This window comes from Nothobranchius furzeri, chromosome 11 (genome assembly GCF_043380555.1).
Source record: "Nothobranchius furzeri strain GRZ-AD chromosome 11, NfurGRZ-RIMD1, whole genome shotgun sequence".
Classification (NCBI taxonomy): Eukaryota; Metazoa; Chordata; class Actinopteri; order Cyprinodontiformes; family Nothobranchiidae; genus Nothobranchius; species Nothobranchius furzeri.
Window position 1 is genome coordinate 24,857,513 of NC_091751.1, and position 18,867 is coordinate 24,876,379.

At 43.8% G+C, this 18,867-nt stretch overlaps 1 protein-coding gene and 1 long non-coding RNA gene across 2 annotated transcripts in view; one reads left to right on the forward strand and one right to left on the reverse strand.

The window, feature by feature from the left end:
- lrrc3b (leucine rich repeat containing 3B) overlaps window positions 1–445 on the reverse strand; it is a 43,154-nt gene extending 42,709 nt beyond the window's left edge. Inside the window, exon 1 of the mRNA XM_015955755.3 lies at window positions 2–445. The gene's annotated coding sequence lies outside the window, so the exon portion shown is untranslated. The remainder of the gene's footprint in view (window position 1) is intronic.
- On the forward strand, window positions 126–18,223 carry LOC129164708 (uncharacterized). The gene is made up of 4 exons (XR_008564212.2): window positions 126–256; window positions 17,687–17,804; window positions 17,892–18,062; window positions 18,137–18,223. It is a non-coding gene; the product is annotated as an uncharacterized lncRNA (long non-coding RNA).
- The last annotated feature ends 644 nt before the right edge of the window (window positions 18,224–18,867 follow it).

Here is an 18,867-nt window from a genome sequence, read left to right on the forward strand (position 1 = left end):
CCTGCTCACAGCCGAACAAATACCGGCTTCTCCTTCACATAAAGCGGGTCAGACAGGTTCGGCAGCAGCCCATCCGCCCTGAGGTCCGAGCGACGGTGAAATCGGTTCTTTTGCGTTAAAACACCGCACAGGAGTGGAGGGAGGAGAGGGAGGGGCTCTGCTATGAAGTCACCGTGCAACAAAGACGGGTCGGCTCCAGTCCGAGCCCCGGGCTTCAGGGGTTACGATAAAGCAGAGCCGAGGCTACGTGTGAACGGTGAGTGATGCATGGACGAATGCTCCATTTGAGTCTTCATGATGAAAGGGGTGAAAAGGGTCAGTCACACATGTTTAAACCCAATATTAGATAGCCAGGAATAAAATCTAATCTAACATTTAGAATCAAAACTATGTACATATATAAACATAAGTTAAAAGCCACATGTTAAAGAGCAAGTCACACCAAAATCAATTTTTTAGCTGATAACTAGTATAAATGATTGCCTAATAGTGTTGTAGACGTAGTTATTTTAGCATTTTGATGCATTTTCTTTGAAAACCAAATTCTGTCTAAAAACGTCTAGCGCCCTCTTCATCTCAAAAGTAAAGAACACATTTATTTTTAGTGTGTTGTAGCCAATGGCCAATATATGTCAATGGTACTACCTAGCAACTCTGTGGCTGTAGCCAGGTTATAAAAGCACATTGGTCTCAACCATCGACATTAATATATGGACAATGGGTTTCCACAGGCTACAATAACAAGTTTTTCTGCTAAAATGGGAGGTGGCCACCACCACCATTTTGACAGTGTCACAGGTTCCATCAAGCCCAGACAATTCCATAAAAGGGAAGAGAGGAGGAGCTGAGGGTGGGGCTGCAAGGCTGGGATCAACTGACGACACCCGATCGAACTAGCTACAAGCTAACCTAAAGCTAACCCAAAGCTAATGCGGAGGTGGGAGCTAAGCTAACGGAGGTAGCAACCTAGCTACAACCGGAGTTAACTGTGCACAACACCAGAGCTTCTGAGTCAGAGATACGCCGGGCTGACCACTGGGTAAAACCGGGTGGAACACAGAGGTCTCCGAGAGCTCCACAAGCCGGCAGCTGCACAGCAGACAAGTGCCGCTGCGCAGAGCTGCCGCTGGGGAGAACCGGGTGGAAAGGTTTCCATCCCAGAGCTCCACAAGCCGTCAGCCCGCCGCAGCACACAGAAGCCGCGATCAGACAGATGCGCCGAGCTGCGGGGAGAAGTGGTGTATTTTGGCGGTTCTGGCTTGCCATAAGAACCAGCCGTCAGCCCGCGCAGCTAACAGAAGTCGCAATCAGACAGAGATGGACCGGGCTGCGGGGAGAAACAGCCGGCATTCCGGGTAGAAAACATCGGTCTCCCGAGAGCTCCACAAGCCGATAGTGGGAACCCAGCTCCACCAACATGTTATATTTCAACTCATTTTCTAAAGTGCAGCATTATGTTAAATGCACTGGGTTTTACCCTATTACATTTAAATTTCATGGTTAAACAGTACATGTTAAAATCTAAGTTCAGCTCGGCAGTGACCTAAAATACATAAATATAATTTTACTTACCGAAAAAAATGAAGTGGAGACTCCTTGGACGCTCTATTAGTGCAATTAATGCCACAGCAAGTCATTTTGTCCAACAATTGCACAAACAATATCCAAAAAAGAATACACAAACACAGAGACTCAAAATCCCGGAGCAGTTTCCAAGCCAGGCCGAGGCTCTACTGAGGCCTTTCCACGGAGCTAGCTCTGTGGTCACGTGGGTCTGATGCTCATTAATTATACAGAATTTTAGGCTTTTAATACACTTAAACAGAAGAGTGAGAAAAAATTCACCCCCCTCAGAGTTGTCATGAGTGTAAACTAGATCATTTAAACAAAAAACATGTTTTGGTACCAGGCTGTAAACATGTTTATTTCTGCTGTGAAATTGGCATTTTTAACATGGGAGTCAATGAGGATTTGCTCGCTTCTGACACCAGACCCTAGTGGATGAGGGTGGAACTGCAATTTTTGGTACTTCCGGGTTGGGACCAATTTTAGAGCCGCATTGTGAGGGCTTGGTTGAAGCAGATGAACATCTAAAACATGCTGGATAATAGCTCTCTAAGGCCGTGGAGCCAAACCCTGCAGTAAACCTAATGCTATGGCTAACGGCTACTTACCATTCAGGGCTTGTTCTATTGGGTCGGCTCCGGTGGTTTCAGGCAACTCACAAGCTCAAAACGATAAGGCTCAGGTCCGCTTGTCTCCTCCAAATAGACTTGGTCCCCTTCTTCTCGATTGTCTGAGTAAGGGGGGGAGAAACGCCCTCCATTTCTAATGACTACTCGGAGTGAAAAAGGGTAACTTCGTCTCGTTACCCATCCGTCTTCGTCACTGCCGCGGCTCCGCCCTCTCGGTCCGCCAGGCAATGCCTACTAATGTTGCAATTTTCAAAATTGATATGTGGGTGGAGAAGTACTCTGAGGCAGGGTTTACACCCCTTTAAAGGTACTTTTGGATTTTAGCATCCCCTAGTGTCCATTTAGTAGATTAAAAAAACAAAACGTTCTTTTAATGCCTTAATCTAGGGTGACCATATCTCCAAAAATAGAGGACAGTGGATCTGTGCCTACCGATCACTTTGGCAATGCCACACAAATGACATTGGGACCCCATTTTAGAGCTAAAATAATAGAGTCTACCAAAAATGGCTCTAAGAACATCCATCCATCCATTTTCTTCCACTTATTCAGAGTCAGGTCACGGGGCAGCAGCCTAAGTCAAGAGGCCCAGGGTGTTTCTCAATCCCAAGGAACCTTGCCTTGATGTCTTGGCGCCGACCAGGTTTCCTAGGAGATACGTCATCAGGAGCCGCCAAGACATGTTCCAACAACACATTCTCACACCCAAGGCATCAAAATATGACGCGTGTGACCAAGCCTCAATATGTGATGATTCGGGACGTCCCAGCGCGTCAGGAAACGACGATCAGGGACAAGCTGGGTCACGTAGCTCCGCTGGCGTCACTGTTTGACACGCACGGTCACACGGACATTATTTAACTATTTAACCTTCCCCTCACCCCAATCCTAACCTTAAGGTCCATAAACTGTGACCTTAAGGTTAGGATTGGGGTGAGGGGAAGGCTAAGCTGTTCACAAGTAGTTATAATGTCCGTCTCACCACCGGCATCGGATACCGACGCTCTGGGACGCTGCGTCAGCAGTTTGTCCCTGATCGTCGTTTCCTGACACATATTGATGCTTGATGCTTGGTCACACGCGTCATATTTTGACGCCTTGGGTGTGAGAATGTGTTGGTTCCAATGTTCATGTTCTACCGAGGCGTGTGTTCTCCGTTTGTTAGCCATTTATCTAGCTGAGCAAGGATACACGGGAGGTGTCTTGTAGCCTAGCCTTGGTCAAAAATTACCCAGAATACACAGCTGCATTTTCAAAAGGAGGGTGGATCAGAAGCCGGTAGCTACTTCAGGGGTAAATTTCAAGTTTGAAAGTAAGTCAAGTAATTTCAAATGCTTTTTTTTAGATTGGTTAGTAGCTTATTAGTTGCAGCTTCGGTGGCTAGTGGGTAGTAACTGTAGCGTGAAGAAGTATGGGTTTTTCTGTGTCAAAGGTTGTATTTGCCCGGCTGGGTCGAAGCTGGGTCACCTGCAACTTTCACCCACAAATAACAACCTGAGCCGCCAGCGAGTCTACACGATCCCACAACAACCGAACATCTGGTCTCCAGAAGGAGTTCTCACAAGGAAGCTAGCCATAATAAAAGAGTCTTACGCTTCCTTTGTTTATTAATGCTAAATAATCATTTTATCATTTTACTCATTACAAATGTATTTTAATCAAATGAATTATTATTATGCTTTGGTTAATCATAATAACTATAATGAATCAGTATGCTTAATTAAATAATGTTTAAAGATGTTTAGTGATGACCTTCACATGTGCTCACACAGGTCTGCATTCACAGTAACTCCAAAACACATTTGCTCTGACGCACAAGTTTGCTTTGGGAAGAGAACTGGGTTTTTGGTAAGTTATTCAGTTCGAGTTTGACAACGAGAGAGAGCGGACGTGCTGAACAACACCACGGGGAAGGGAGCCTGCAGGCTCTTGTTCTTAAATTGTAATTAAAATTCTTAACTTTCAAACTTGTCTCTTCATTGAACTGAAACACAGACACACGGATATGATCGTCAGTTTATCGATGAAAACAACCTTTGAGTCTTCTTATTTCTATAAAAATTGGTTATTAATTTATTAAAAATTAATAACCAAATTAATATGTAGAATGGTTCCTCTCATAAAAGAGCCATAAACCATTACACTACATAACTCACTTATATATTTAATTTGACAAATAGGCTGCATTTCAAGTTCACGCATTTGGTCAATTTTAAGACACACGATGATAACTCTGGGTCTTTTCAGCCATTTATAACAGAATGTCTGGTTATTAATGATCTCAATAAAAATTAAACCATCTCCATCTATCTGGATAGTAATTACACTCTGAAGCTCTTGCAGTGATGCATTATTTTTAATTAAGTGTTGTGTGCATCCATCTGCTCCAGCTGCTTTCAGAAGGACCTGGAGGGTGGAAGTCAATACGACCTGACACCAGGTCAGAGTAGAGCCTAAGGTCTGACTCATTGCAGCTGCCTGCCTACTGGTGATAAACCAGCACAGGCGCACAGATGGGACAGGGAATTTAGGGACCATTTATGGGTGTTATCTGGCTGCTAAAACACACACAGGCTACAGGTTTTAGACTCATCCCTCCTGGCTCCTAGACAGCAGCACATCTGAGTCTGCTTTTTACCAGGATCACACTTACAGCATGGTCGACAATAAACTGGGTCAGAAATTTGGTTTCTTTGAACAGTGTCACTGAACTAAAATCATGTTATTAAAACGGAACTCAACAGGAAACACCTTGATTAAAATTGATCCTAATTACAGCGACTTAGTCAACAGGCTCTGCATTAATGAGTTTTAATTATTTAATTAATTAATTAACCTGAATGACATTCAATGAGAATTTGTGTTGATGGTTTCCAAAGTCATCTGTTGTTGTATTAGATCTTTGTCTCACAAGCTCTCCAGAACCCTCAGATCCCCTGGAGGAGGTCTTCTGACTCGTTTTAAAGTCAGAACTAAAACCCACACTCAAGTAATGTTTTCATAGTCCCGATCTGCTGATCAGACTTCCTGGCCTCTAGTGCAGGTTCATCTTTATACTTGCCACTGATTTCAGTCAAATTGAACTCATTCATGTGTTTTACTTAGTTGTATCAGGGTCATGGAGACCACAAAGACCTGCTGGATTTCCATTCTTCAAGATTTTGTTCGCTCCCAAAACAAACCTGCGTATTTGCACAAACCAGTCCAGATGCATCAAACTGCTCCTACACATGCAAGTACACTCCATTTCTACACTCTGACCAACATGGAAGTGATCCACATGGTGCAACGGCAGCGAATGGAGTTAAGTACCAACCCTTTAATGGGAGGGATGCAGCTTTGAGCTCAACTCAGTCAGTCGAAGTCATCGTGTTCTTGCCATTGGCAGTTCTAGGGGCGGTGCCACAGGGGCATTGGCCCCTATTGATATCTTATTGGCCCCTGAAGTGCCTGTGTCCCAGGTGCATAGGGTCCGTTGGTGCAGCCAGTGCAGTGCACCAAGGCCCACGGCAGGCCCGTAGCAACAAGGCAGGCAAACAAGGCAATTGCCAACAGGCTCTAGAGGGCCCAGAGTGGGCCCCTACCACAATAATTAGAATTTTACAACAACGTTTTTCCGTATGTGTGTGTCTGTGTGTGTGCGTGTGCGTGAGTGTGTTTGATATATCAAGCAAACCTGCTCTAGTTGTAATTTGGAAGCTCCTTTCCAGAAGTGAATCATGTGTTCAAGCTTCTGAGGTGCATTTAGATCTGGAGTGGAGACCTAAATATAGACCAGTGAGACAAAGTCCTCCGTCTGGAGAGTCATGAGATTAACCAGTGTGCAAAAGAAAGACGGCAAATGCTGGATTAGATCTGACAAATCAGCATCAGACATATTTAGTTGTTTAAAATTTCAACAAGTAAACCTCAACCTGACAAAGATTTTTACGTTCAACAATCACAGTTACATCAAATTACTCTTACACTGTGACACAAATGGACTCAAAACCTCCAGTTAGACTGATTCTGATTTGTAGAACAACCATCCAAAGCAAAGAGCGAAGAAGTCCACAGAGCTGCAGGTCCATGGGCCCTCTGGCCTCGGTCAGAACTATCACACTCACAGGGCGAGCAGGACAGGCTACCTCCCCTGATACCTGGTGTAATAACCTCCACGTAGCACGTCTGACAGCTGTGGCTTCGCCCCTCTTGGGTTCAGTAGTAATGCCTCTTGACGTGCTCGCATACAGCCACCACCACAGTTCAGCTCTGCATGGGAACAGCAGGCTGTCAAAAGGCAAGTAATGCAATTTAACCGGACAAAGTATGAGCTCAGTGGGATTATTTGGGGCATTTAAACTAAGAAAGTACATTAGAAAAACATTGAAGTCTCATTTTCAGAAGCTGCAATGTCACGCGTGCTGGTGAGTGAAGCGGAGGCAAGGATCCAAACGCGGGTGAAAAGGCAGGCAGGCAGGCAGGCAGACAGGCAGGAACGGTTTACAAAGGTTTAAATATAAAAACACGCTGGACAACTGAAACAATGAACCAACAAAAGACACAGAACTGAGGGGGTTTAAATACATGAGGGCTGGGAGCCTGGGTGATTGGAAAACGAGAGGCAGGTGGGAGCAATTAACAGGGACACGACTGAACAGAATGGGGAGACAGGACAGAGTGTGACAGTACCCCCCCCAAAGGGCGGATTCCAGACCCCCACAGGAACACAGAGCAGGGCGGGAGAAGGGGGACTAGGAAGGAGGGCCGAGAGGGACCGAGGGACCGGTGGAGAAGAGGCAGGGACCAGTAGAATTCGGGGGCCTGCGTCTGGGGCAGAGGAGGAGACGGCGACGGGCTCTGACATCTGGACAGGCTGGCCCGGGGCGGAGCCTCTTGGACTGGGTGGCCTGGGGGCGGAGCCTCCTGGACCACTGCTGGAACTGGCACTGACTGGACTGGTGGTGCGGGACCGGGCGCTGACTGGACTGGTGGCGCGGGACCTGGCGCTGCCGGAAACCGGTAACGCAGGGAGACTAAATTGTACACCTGGTGCTCCTGGAGACTGAAGATCAGACGGAGTCGGACCAGCTCAGCTCGGAAGCCGGCAAGCTCTGTTGGATGAGCTGCGGGCTCGGTCCTTTGGCCTGGAGACGAGGGAGCTGCCGACAGGACCGGAGGCGGGGCCGCTGGCTGGACAGAAACATTCTCCTGGAGATACGGGTAGGATAGGGCGTCCAGCTGGAACTCCTGGAGGCTGATGAGTTGACAATCTTGGATGCTGGCAAGCTCCGTCTGATGGGCTGTAGGCGTGGTCCCTCCGCCTGCAGATGAAGGAGGTGCTGACTGGACCGGAGATGGGGCCGGGGTTCGGCGACGGCGTCTGCGGCGAGGCGACGCCGGAGGAGGAGAAGCCGGCCGGTGGTCCGAGGTGAGGAACTGGAGCAGGCACTCCCAGGGGAGAACCTCCCCACTGGATCCTTTAGGAGGTCGGTTCATTCTGTCCCGCGTGCTGGTGAGTGAAGCGGAGGCAAGGATCCAAACGCGGGTGAAAAGGCAGGCAGGAACGGTTTACAAAGGTTTAAATATAAAAACACGCTGGACAACTGAAACAATGAACCGACAAAAGACACAGAACTGAGAGGGCTTAAATACAAGAGGGCTGGGAGCCTGGGTGATTGGAAAACGAGAGGCAGGTGGGCGCAATTAACAGAGACACATGACTGACCAGAATAGGGAGACAGGACAGGGTGTGACATGCAGTTTGTTTTCTTTTTAGCTTGTCTCCTTGGGTTTGTCTCTTCAGGCATCTCCACAGCCAATCATCTGTCTCCATTTATTCCCATCTTTGCATCCTCTACCTGCACATTAAATAAGTTCATGTCCATCCTTCTACATGTAATCATTGTGTGACGATTTAAATTACATGTTATTTAATAAGCCATAAGACAAAAGATTCCATAGCAAATATGAAATCAACCTTATGAATCTGTGAGGTTATTTTAAACCAGAAGATTGGAACTTTTTATTGCAGGGATTAGATAACAGCTTTGTATTCACTCAGAACAACAGAAGAGAGAGAGTCAAGTTTAAAAGTTTAAAGATTTATTAAAAACAAATAAAACTAGACTAACTTTAACACTAAATGTATGGTGTAACTAAGGTGAATAAGACGGGAGAATGGTGTAATGTGGAATGTTGCTCAGAACCAGCAAATCCGAAGAAGCGATTAGTTCTGATGGGAACTGAAGGTGATGTCTTCGTGTTAAGCTTTGGTTAGGAGATTCATAAACACATTCAACGCCATTTGTCGGCCTACATACCTTGGTGGAAGTCCCCGTTAGATCAGGAATGTCGAGGTCCAGCTTGACCTTCTCTGGAACCGAAGCCGGTAGGAAAAGCAGCGGTTGCCGACCAGACCAGTCTTTGAGATACTTCCGGGTCACGACAATTTTGTTGGCATCTAGTGAGACCCAAACCTGTGTCGTGATGGTTCAGCTTTTATTCTGAAAGGAACCGTTGCAGCAGTTAGAACAGCAACAGATTTTATCCAGCTTGTCGTTGGTTCTTTTGGCTGAAGAGGAAAGTTACGGATTGGCCACTCCGACAACTTCTCTAGAACGCTTGAACTGGCGTTAAAGATGGCGTGGGCATAGTTTTATACTTCGGATGTTTTGGTTTATGGTCGAATGAAAAGTTGACAGATTTACCAAACACCACCAAAACCACGCCTCCGTCAGATCTGGCAGATTCTGATTGGATCAGTAAAACAATGTGTCATGTCTTAACTCTACGTGAGATCAGTCCTAGTGGAAACATTTATAGTCATATTACTTATTATATTCTGTAGGATTATAATAAAGTAATTAGTATTTTCATTTCACAGATTGGTCACATCTTATTTATTGACTAAGACTTTGTTGGATTAGCTTTATTAAAATAGAGTTCTTTGATTTATTAAAAGGAGAGAGTCCATTCGTCATTCTTCTGTTGAGCTGGAAAGAAGCAGTTTTATAACAAATGCATGAGACCTTGAGGCCATATCTCATGCAGACTAGTTCTGTGTCAGAGGAGAGGGGGAAAGTGACATTTGGTGGACAACAGTCATTTCATACCGTTACAATTGTCCCACCTATGGACATGTCCAAACAGTCTCAGTTTGTTCTCTGCCCATCTCCATAACATCTAACATGAGTTGTCCCTCTGATGGACTCATTCCTGATCCTATCCATCCTTGTCACTCCCACTAAGAACCTTAACATCTGGACCTCTACGGCCTGCAGTTCTGTCTCCTGTCTTTTCCTCATGGACGCTGTTCCTAAACCAGACAACATGGCTGCTCTACACCTGAAACACTTTTCTCCACCCATTCCAACCTGCTTCGTCATTTTCTCAGCAGGTTTTTCTATAAATCACAAAGTTTGGTAGAAAATAACTTACACAAGCAGGGAGGCCTAGCAATAATTATGACCGTAAAAGCAGTCCATTTGTCCCGTGTAGGTCAGAAGAAGATTGATGGGAATTTGAGACAGCATTTGATAAGAGGTTAGCGTTTGGTTTTCTTTGAAGCTTTCTGTTTGTTTAGTAGATCTGGATGGATTTTATTTAGTGGTAGAAACATTAGAAGTTGCATTTATGATCGTAAACCCAGCCGACCGTTTCCTCTGTGGGACCCCTTCTGGGTCTGAACCCAATTTATTAAACCCAGATTATTGACTCTTAAGAGAATTTCATTGAAAATGAAGTAAAGAGAAGTCTGATAACAGATCTGTCCCACAGAAGTTTGAACAAAAACACTTTACATCATCCATCAGGTGAATACATTAATGGCCCGTGTGTCTGCACACTAAAGGTATTCTGAATCCCACTTTCATTGACTGTCCTCCATTCTCTCTAATTATCTTTAAACTGCAGGAATTTTGACCTTTAAAAGAAGACAAGCTCTGAAGAAATGAAACCAGCTTTGTTTTTATTTTTGCCTCAGACCATCAGTGGAAACTCTAAAGTAACAGCAGAGGAAGCAGGTTTTGGCCCTTTTCTAGTGAAATGCTGGCTCTTCTATCACAGACACACTTACAATAAACAAGAAGCCCAGCCAAACACAGTTGATTCTGTGTGATCATAGAAGTGCTTTGGAGTGGTTCTTCTTTTTGTCTGAGCGTTCTTTCTCGGTGGCCGTAAGTTTCTGTCCTCCACCACCTCCCTCACCCATGGTGTCCCACAAAGTTTTGTGCTTGGGCCCCTACTCTTCCTCCTCTATCTGCTTCCTCTTCAGCACATCCTGAGCTCCTTTGAAGGAATCTCCTACCATCTTTATGCAGACGACATCCAACTGTACATCTCCTTTAAGCCCCATGAGTTATCTAAGCTGCAGCTGTTACACACCTGCTTAGACTATTAAAACCTGGATGGATGGGAGCTTTCTACAGCTGAATGAAGATAAGACTGAGATCCTCATCTGCGTCCCAGACAAGCTGGTTCCCAAAGTCAGAGACTCTCATGGTCAGCTTGCTTCTCACACCAAACCATCTGTCAGGAATCTTGGTGTGACCTTTGACCCAGCATTACCTATAAATGCGTGACATTTCTGAGAATAAAATTCACCAGACGATGTTAGTAATTACTTAGTGTAATGGAATAAAATTACAATTTAATTAATGACCATAGACGTTAAAGATCCATATCGAGTATGGATTCCATCTAATGGACACTGGGTTATTTAAATCAGAAGATTGGTACTTTTTATTACAGGGAAATTAAATAAACACTTTGCATGAACTGAGAGACAAGAGAAGAGAAAGAGACTTTCAAACGTTTAAGAAAATTTATTACTAAAATGATTTTAAACAGTTTAACAAGACTAACTCTCTAATGATGGATGTTGTTGGAATGAAGTGTGAGGTGGAGTGTGTGTGGGGGTGTCAGTTCAGAACCTCCGTTTCCGGAGAAGAGAGTCTGAGTGGGATATGATGTTTTGCTCCTAACTGATCAAGTTTGAACCGTGGTCATGAGCACATGAGACGCCATTTGTGTCGCATCCACATACCCTTCAGTGAAACTTCCGTACAGATCCGGACGCCAGGTCCACGACCTTCCTCTGGTACTGGAGCCGATGAAACAGCGTCGACAGTACGACAAACCAGTCTTTGGATAGTCTCCAGGTAAACAGCGACAGGTGTTTCACAGCGTCAAAAAGGGAACCTCCCTTGGGTCAGCGAGTTCAGCTTTTATTCTGAAGGCACAGAGTTCAGCTTTTATTCTGAAGGCACCGTTGCTGGTTGATAACAACGGCAGGTTTCCCAGCTTGGTAGTTCTTAGCTTAAAAATAAGAGTATGGATGGCCTTTCCATACTCCACTTAGCATGCGGTGAACTTCAGGGGATCTTGAGATCTTGTTGAATACTGAACTTGAAAATGGCGTTGGAACTGTTTTATTAATCTGGATGTTTATGATTCTGGACGAATCAAAGCTGACAGATTAAATAAACACCACAGAGACTCGCCACGCTTCAGACGGGGAAGATTCTGATTGGATCAGCAACAGCAATGTGTCATGTGATTATTTACCTTAGTGTATCAGTGTGTCTAGTGACTAGAATAAGTCATTTACTTATTAAAACATATTAGTCATAATATTGTGATTTCACAGATCGGTCACATGGTATTATTGACTAACAGTTGTTTTGATTAGCTTTATTGAAAATAGAGTTCTTTGGCTTTTAATAAAAGAAAAGAAAGGGAGTCTTCATCTTCTGTCTTCATTGCTGGAACGTAAACAGTTTAGAAGCGAATGCATGACCTTGAGGCTGTTTCATGCACTCTGGCACTGTGTCAAAAGGGAACAGTGGTTAGAGGATAATAACCCTGAGAAATGGCTCCTTCATCACGTTACATTAGGATCTGGCCTTATTAGCTGTTTTTTTATCATCTGTGTTTCTCTATACTGAGGCTATTCAAATGTGTATCTACAACAGATAATTTTTCCACAAGATGACTTTTATGCAGTTAATTTAACAGAGCATGACTTCTGAAGTATGTCTGTTTCAGAGACCTTTGAACTGCTTGATGATTGAGATGTGAATGCAACACTGTTTTTAAGACCTTCCCGGTGGATTAATTGATCCTATGGATTCTGTTTTTGGTGAAATGTTGCTGAAATAGTGGCAGCCTTTTCGAGTTGGTTAATAATAAGTACTGAGAAGGTTTGCTCGTTATTCTGTGTTTTGAGAAATGTTTTCATTTGTGCTGTGTGTGAAGCGTCTGTTGATTTCTAGACAGCTTGTGGAGGCTGTCTAAACACCACAGTGGTGCTGCTCCAACAGCCTCGTGAATATCAACACACCAAAAAGGCCTTTTGTTGTTTCTGAGAGTGAATATTAAAAGAGAGAAAGACAGCAAACCTCGGGTTGTTTAAATTAAATAAACAGATTCAAACCTGCTGAGGAGACAGAGAACCCAAACATTTCCAGAATACAACCAAATGATTTTAAACAATCCTGCTTCATCTGATGAGAACTTCCACGGAAAAAGGGGAGCAGATGGTTGAGGTCTCTCTTTCCAGTTTTATTCACCGCAATCTGTTAGTCAAATCTTCCACAAAAAGGAGAGGAAAGACATTTTTGGGAGCTAACGCAGAGTGAATGACTCACTAGAGTCCTTACCTCATAGACACTTTTACCATTAAGACTAATTTGAGGTTAATAAAGCACTATTTGTGCTGTTGTCCTTTGTGTAAAGAAAGTTTAATGTGCTGTGAATTACTTGGTGCCACTTCATCAGTTTCCCTAAAGGACAGGACAAAAATGTTTACGCAGATTTAAGCATGACTGGGAGTCAAAGAAACACAAAATCCAGTCGGACTCCAACAGGTGGTCTTCTGGACCCTTGCAGGACAAACAGTGAATGTAAATAATTAGAAAATGTCTTCAGAAGGGTGTCAAAAAAGCTACGGCCTGAGATTCATGCATCACCTTTGTAATAATCTGGCCAGATTAACAAAATTGTGGTCCCCATTGTAACCAGTTGCTAAGTGGGATCACCATGGAAACAACCAATGTTTTATTAGGGTCACCATAGTAACAACCAGTGGCTCAGTAGGGTTACCATAGTAACCACTTGGAAATGTTTATCAGTCTACCTGATATTTAGAGCACCAAAGGGGGCGGGGCTTTCCCACCTGTTTTACCTGAATCTGGTGGTTGTATTGTTTGAGGTTAACGGCACACTATGCAACTTTTACATATTTTTAATAATTTTCTTGAGCCCGTGCATGCTAAAATGACCTTTTACGGGTTAATTAAATGCCTCTCAGACCCCCATCGCCCTCTGTGGCCAGATTCTTGCACTTGCAGCTTCAGAGTGCCGGTGTCAGTGCCAGATCTGCTCGGGTGCCAGATCGGTTTGGGGACCCGCGCCTGCCGATGACGTCACACTACATGATTGGCTGAAGGCAGGACTTTCTAAAGTTACAATACCACGTTTGTAAAAGTAAGGGTAGCACGTCGACACTGAAGATTTTGATTGGACCGAACAAATTTGCGGTTGAAGTCCTGTAGTCCAAAACAAACGCTTTCGGAGAAAATATGTAATATTTCCATAGAAAACTGATTTTGATGAAATGGGGCATCAAAAAAACAAATTAAAAAAAGAACAAATAGCAAGCAACATTTTTAATGAATGAATGGATTTATTTACATACAAACTTACAAAATATACAGAGGAATACAAATTTATACAAACGGACATGGCTGCTAATTATGTAAATTCATTTTTAAAATGTCACGTTTAAGACCAGTTATGCTTTTTAACAGTCTGATGTTGGTTTTCTGCAGTTTAACATTCTTTACAAAAAATGAAGACAATATGGTGTTTTATTACCAAATTAGTTATAAAGAAAAAATGTAGGCCGCAAGACACAAGAATGTATAACAAAACTGCTAAACTCTTTCCAAAACGTATGTGTAAAAGCCGAGTGGATTTGCCATTGTGTGACATCATCGGCAGGCACAGGACCCTGAGCGGATCTGGTACCGACACCGGTCTGGTCCTTGTTTGACGGAAACTGACATGCAAGTGTTGCAGTCGCTTCCGGCATGTTTCCTGCATGTTTTCACAGCCATTGACAATAAGGAATATTGTGTGGCTGTGTTTGTTGACGTGGCTAAAGCCTTTTATTAAGGATCATAACATCTTACTTTGCAAGCTCAACCATATAGGACTTTTTCAGGCATCTTTGGCTTGGTTTAGTAGTTGTATCTTAGGCCGTACGCAAACATTGAGAACAGAGGGTTACCAATCTGCTCCTGCACCTCTATCTCTGGGTGTTCCTCAAGGGTTGATACTGGGCCCAACGTTATTCGAAATCTATATTAATAACATTGTTCACGCTGTTGACAGTTCTCATATTTATATGCAGACATTTATCACTCAGCAATCGTTTCGTCACTGGTGCCCTTTCACTACTCATTGTGATCTGTACTCACTCATAACTGGCCATCGCTCCATTCCTGCAGAATGTTACATTGGTATCAGTTCATATACAAAACAAACATAGGTAGAACCCTGTCTTATCTTCGATCATTACTCATCACTTCCAACAAACAGCGCAATTTATGTTCCAGTAACTTAATCTCTATGGTTATTCCCAAAGCTCACACCTCTTTGGCCGCTCCTCATTCCAGTTTGCTGCTCCCAGCGACTGGAATGTCACTGAAGCTCACTACCTACTACGGGGCAGCAGTGGCTCAGGTGGTAGAGTGGGTTGCCTCATGATCGGAGGGTCATGGGTTCGATTCCAGCTCCCACCAGGGGTATCCTGCTGTTGTGTCCTTGGGCAAGATACTTCACCCAACTTGCCTGCGTTAGTGGTGGTCAGAGGGGCAGACGGCGCCAAAAGGCAGCCTCGCCTCTGTCAGACCTCCCCAGGGCGGCTGTGGCTACAAGTAGCTTACCATCACTAGCAGTGTGTGAATGTGAGTGTGTGTGAAAGCATCTTTGGGTGTCTTGAAAAGCGCTATATAAGTTCAATGCATTATTATTATTATTATTATTATTATTATTATTATTATTACCTACATTCCATTATCTACCTTCAATAATTCATTGCAATCAATAGTTTCTGATCAATGTATTTAAAACTGTTTTAATTGCTTGTACATATTGTAAATGACAACAGTTTGTTGTCTTTATGTCTAATTGTTTTATCTTCTCTGTTTTTCTTTGATATAAAGCTAACTATGTGTCTGTTGCAGCTGCCTCTTGGCCAGATCGCCGTTGTAAATGAGAATGAGTTCTCAAAAAACTCATCTGGATAAATAAATAGATAAGAAGAAACCTCTAAAATGCCTAGTTGGTATGTAAACATGACTGGTAATAAATGTGGAGAGCATTTCGTTTTTGCTTTGATGACTTCATCGATTGTACCGAGGCTGCAGGGACTCCTTCCATTATGCAGCACGTTCACTGTGGTCATTTGGTGGCGTTTCTTGTTGAGGTGATAATTACAGGAAAACAGGAAACACAAAACACTCTCACTAATTACATATATATTGTCCTGCCTCATGACTCATAATAAACAATATGATTAAAGATGGATGTCTGCAGTAACTATTATAATGGTGTTCACAGCGAAGAGCTGGTTGTTAGAATGACAGCTTCTCTTAAACATGACAGAGGTCTGAATGACTCAAGTAACTGATATTCAGAGGGATTGTTTAACTTGGTTCAGTTCAGTTTCTTTATATAGTAATGTCATCTCAGACACTTCACAAAGCAAACATTCCAATGGAATCTACTCTATAGGAGACTGTTCTGTTCTGGTCCTGCTGGACCTGACTGCAGCCTTTGACACTGTTGACCATCACCTGCTACTGGAGAGGCTGAGAGACTGGGTAGGCCTATGAGGAACTGCTCTGGAGAGGTTCTCCTCTTTGTCTGGCGTTCTTTCTCTGCGGCCATAAGTTTTGGTCCTCTAGCATCTCCCTCACTCATGGGGTACCACAAGGTTCTGTGCTGGGGCCTCTACTCTTCCTCCTCTATCTGCTTCCCCTCCAGCACATCCTGAACTTTTTTTTTACAAGGAATCATCTACCATCTTTATGCAGATGACATCCAACTGTATATCTCCTTTAAGCTCCTTGAGATGTCTAAGCTGCAACTGTTACACGCCTGCTTAGACTCAATTACTACTATACTATTACTATTACTCCATTACTGTCTTGGTCAGCTTGCTTCTCACACCAAACCCTCTGTCAGTAATCTTGGTGTGACCTTTGACCCAGCTCTCACCCTGGATTTTCGTGTAAGTTCTCATGTTTGCTCTTCCTTCTTCCATCTCAGGAACATTGCTGAGTCCCATTCGGTTCCGCTCTGAACTTGAGACTGTTCTCCACCCCTTCATCTCCTCACGCTTAGACTACTGGAACTCTCTTTTCACGTGTCTGAGCAGAACCTCCCTGAACCGTCTACAGGTGGTTCAGAATGCCTGTGCTCGGTTTCTGACCAAGTGCTCCAAACACACCCACAGCACCCCGCTTCTCCTCCAGCTTCACTGGCTGCCAGTCAACTTCAGGGTTCATTTCAAGATCCTGGTTCTGGTCTTTAGGGCCTTACATGGACAAGTACCATAATACATTGGTGATCTTCTCAGTCCCTACACCCCCAGCAGGTCCCTGAGGTCCAGTGACCAAAGCCTACTGGTTGTAAAGGGTTAATTTACATGTTATTTAATGAACCATGAGACATGAGATTCCATAGAAAATATGAAATCAATCTTATGGATCTTTGGGTACTTTTAACCAGAAGATTGGAACTTTTTATTGTAGGGATTATGTAACACTTCGTATTGACTGAGAGACAACAGAAGAGAGTCAAGTTTTAAAAGTTTAAAGATTTGTTACTAAACAAATTAAAACTAGACTAACTTCAAACACTAAATGTATGGTGTAACTAAGGTGAAGTGAGACAGAGAATGGTGGAATGTGGAATGTTGTTCAGAACCAGCAAATCCGAAGAAACGATTAGTTCTGATGGGAGTGAAGGTGATGTCTTCGCGCTAAGCTTTGATTTGGAGTTTCATAAACACATAAGACGCCATTTTTGTCACTCCACACATACCCTTAGAATGAGACCTCCGTACAGATCCAGACTGCCAGGTCCTCGAACCCATCATTCGGTACCGGAGCCGATGAAACAGCGTCAGCAGTACGACAGACTAGTCTTTGGATTGTCTCCAGGTAAAAAGCGACAGTTGGTTGACAGCGTCAGATGGACCCGGAGGATCAATCAGTTCAGCTTTTTTTTCTGAAAGGAACCGTTGCTTGGTTGGTAAAATGCAACAGATTTTATCCAGCTTGTCGTTGGTTCTTTCGGCTGAAGAGGAAAGTTACAGATTGGCCACTCCGTCAACTTCTCTAGAACGCTTTGAACTGGTGTTAAAGATGACGTGGGCATAGTTTTATACTTCTGATGTTTTTGTCATGGTTCTGCTTTTTCTCTGTGGTTGTGCTCCTAAGTGTTTGCAGGTGAGCATGTTGGAGAGCCACAGCTGCAGCTGATTATCATCCAGCCAGGCCAGAGGATATAAGGAGCGGTGTTGCCACACTTCAGTGCCAGTTGATACTCTATTGTTGGGTACCCTAGCTCTCCTCAGTCCTTGTTGACTCTAGTCTCGTGTTTTTTCTCCCGTGTGCTCATTTTTGCTCTCCTTGTCTGCTCCAGTACCAGCCCTGGATTCTTACCCTCAGCTTCCTGCTGACTGAAGTGGATATATTTCCCAACGCCGCTCACCTCTGGTCTCCCGCTCTCCGCCTCTCACCTGTCCTGGATTACTCCTTTGCCTGCTACTCCTCTCCACCAGACCATCTCCAGCTCAGACCCACACCTCGTACTGTAAGACTCCACCTCCATTACTCCACAGTGTTTTCTTGGTTCTCAGTTTTCATTTTTGCTATCTTCTGTTTTAGAATCAGAACACCCTGCTGGCCCAGTTTGGATCAGCGCTTTTCGTTTTCATTAATTTTCTTTATAATAAAAACATTATATTTTACTCACCTCTCTCCTCGTGTGATTCTTTCATGGTGGTTAGAAAACTTCAGCCCAACATGACAGTTTTGGTTTATGGTTGAATGAAAAGATGACAGATTTACCAAGCACCACCAAAACCACGCCTCCGTCAGATCTGGCAGATTCTGATTGGATCAGTAAAAGCAATGTGTCATGTCCTAACGCTACGTGTAATCAGTCTCTAGTGGAAACATTTAAAGTTATATTATTCTATAGGATTATATTAAAGTAATTTATATTTTCATTTCACAAATTGGTTCACATTTTATTAGTGACTAACACTTTGTTTAATTAGCTTATTAAAAACAGTTCTTTGATTTTATTAAAGAGTCCTTTGCCTTCATTCTTCTCTTGGGCTGGAAAGGAAAACAGTTTAGGAGCAGATCCATGAGACCTTGAGGCAAAATCTCATGTAGATTAGTTCTTGCTGAGGAGAGGGGGAAATGACTTTTAGATAGAAAACAGTCATTTCATTCCGTTACATGGTTGTGCAGCGCACCAGACTAAAGACCAAAGGTGACAGATCACTTGCTGCTCTGGCCCCCAGACTCTGGACCTCTCTCCTCCTGAGCCTGAGATCAGTGGACTCAGTGGTCTCCTTTAAGAAGCAGCTGAAACTCACCTGTTCAGG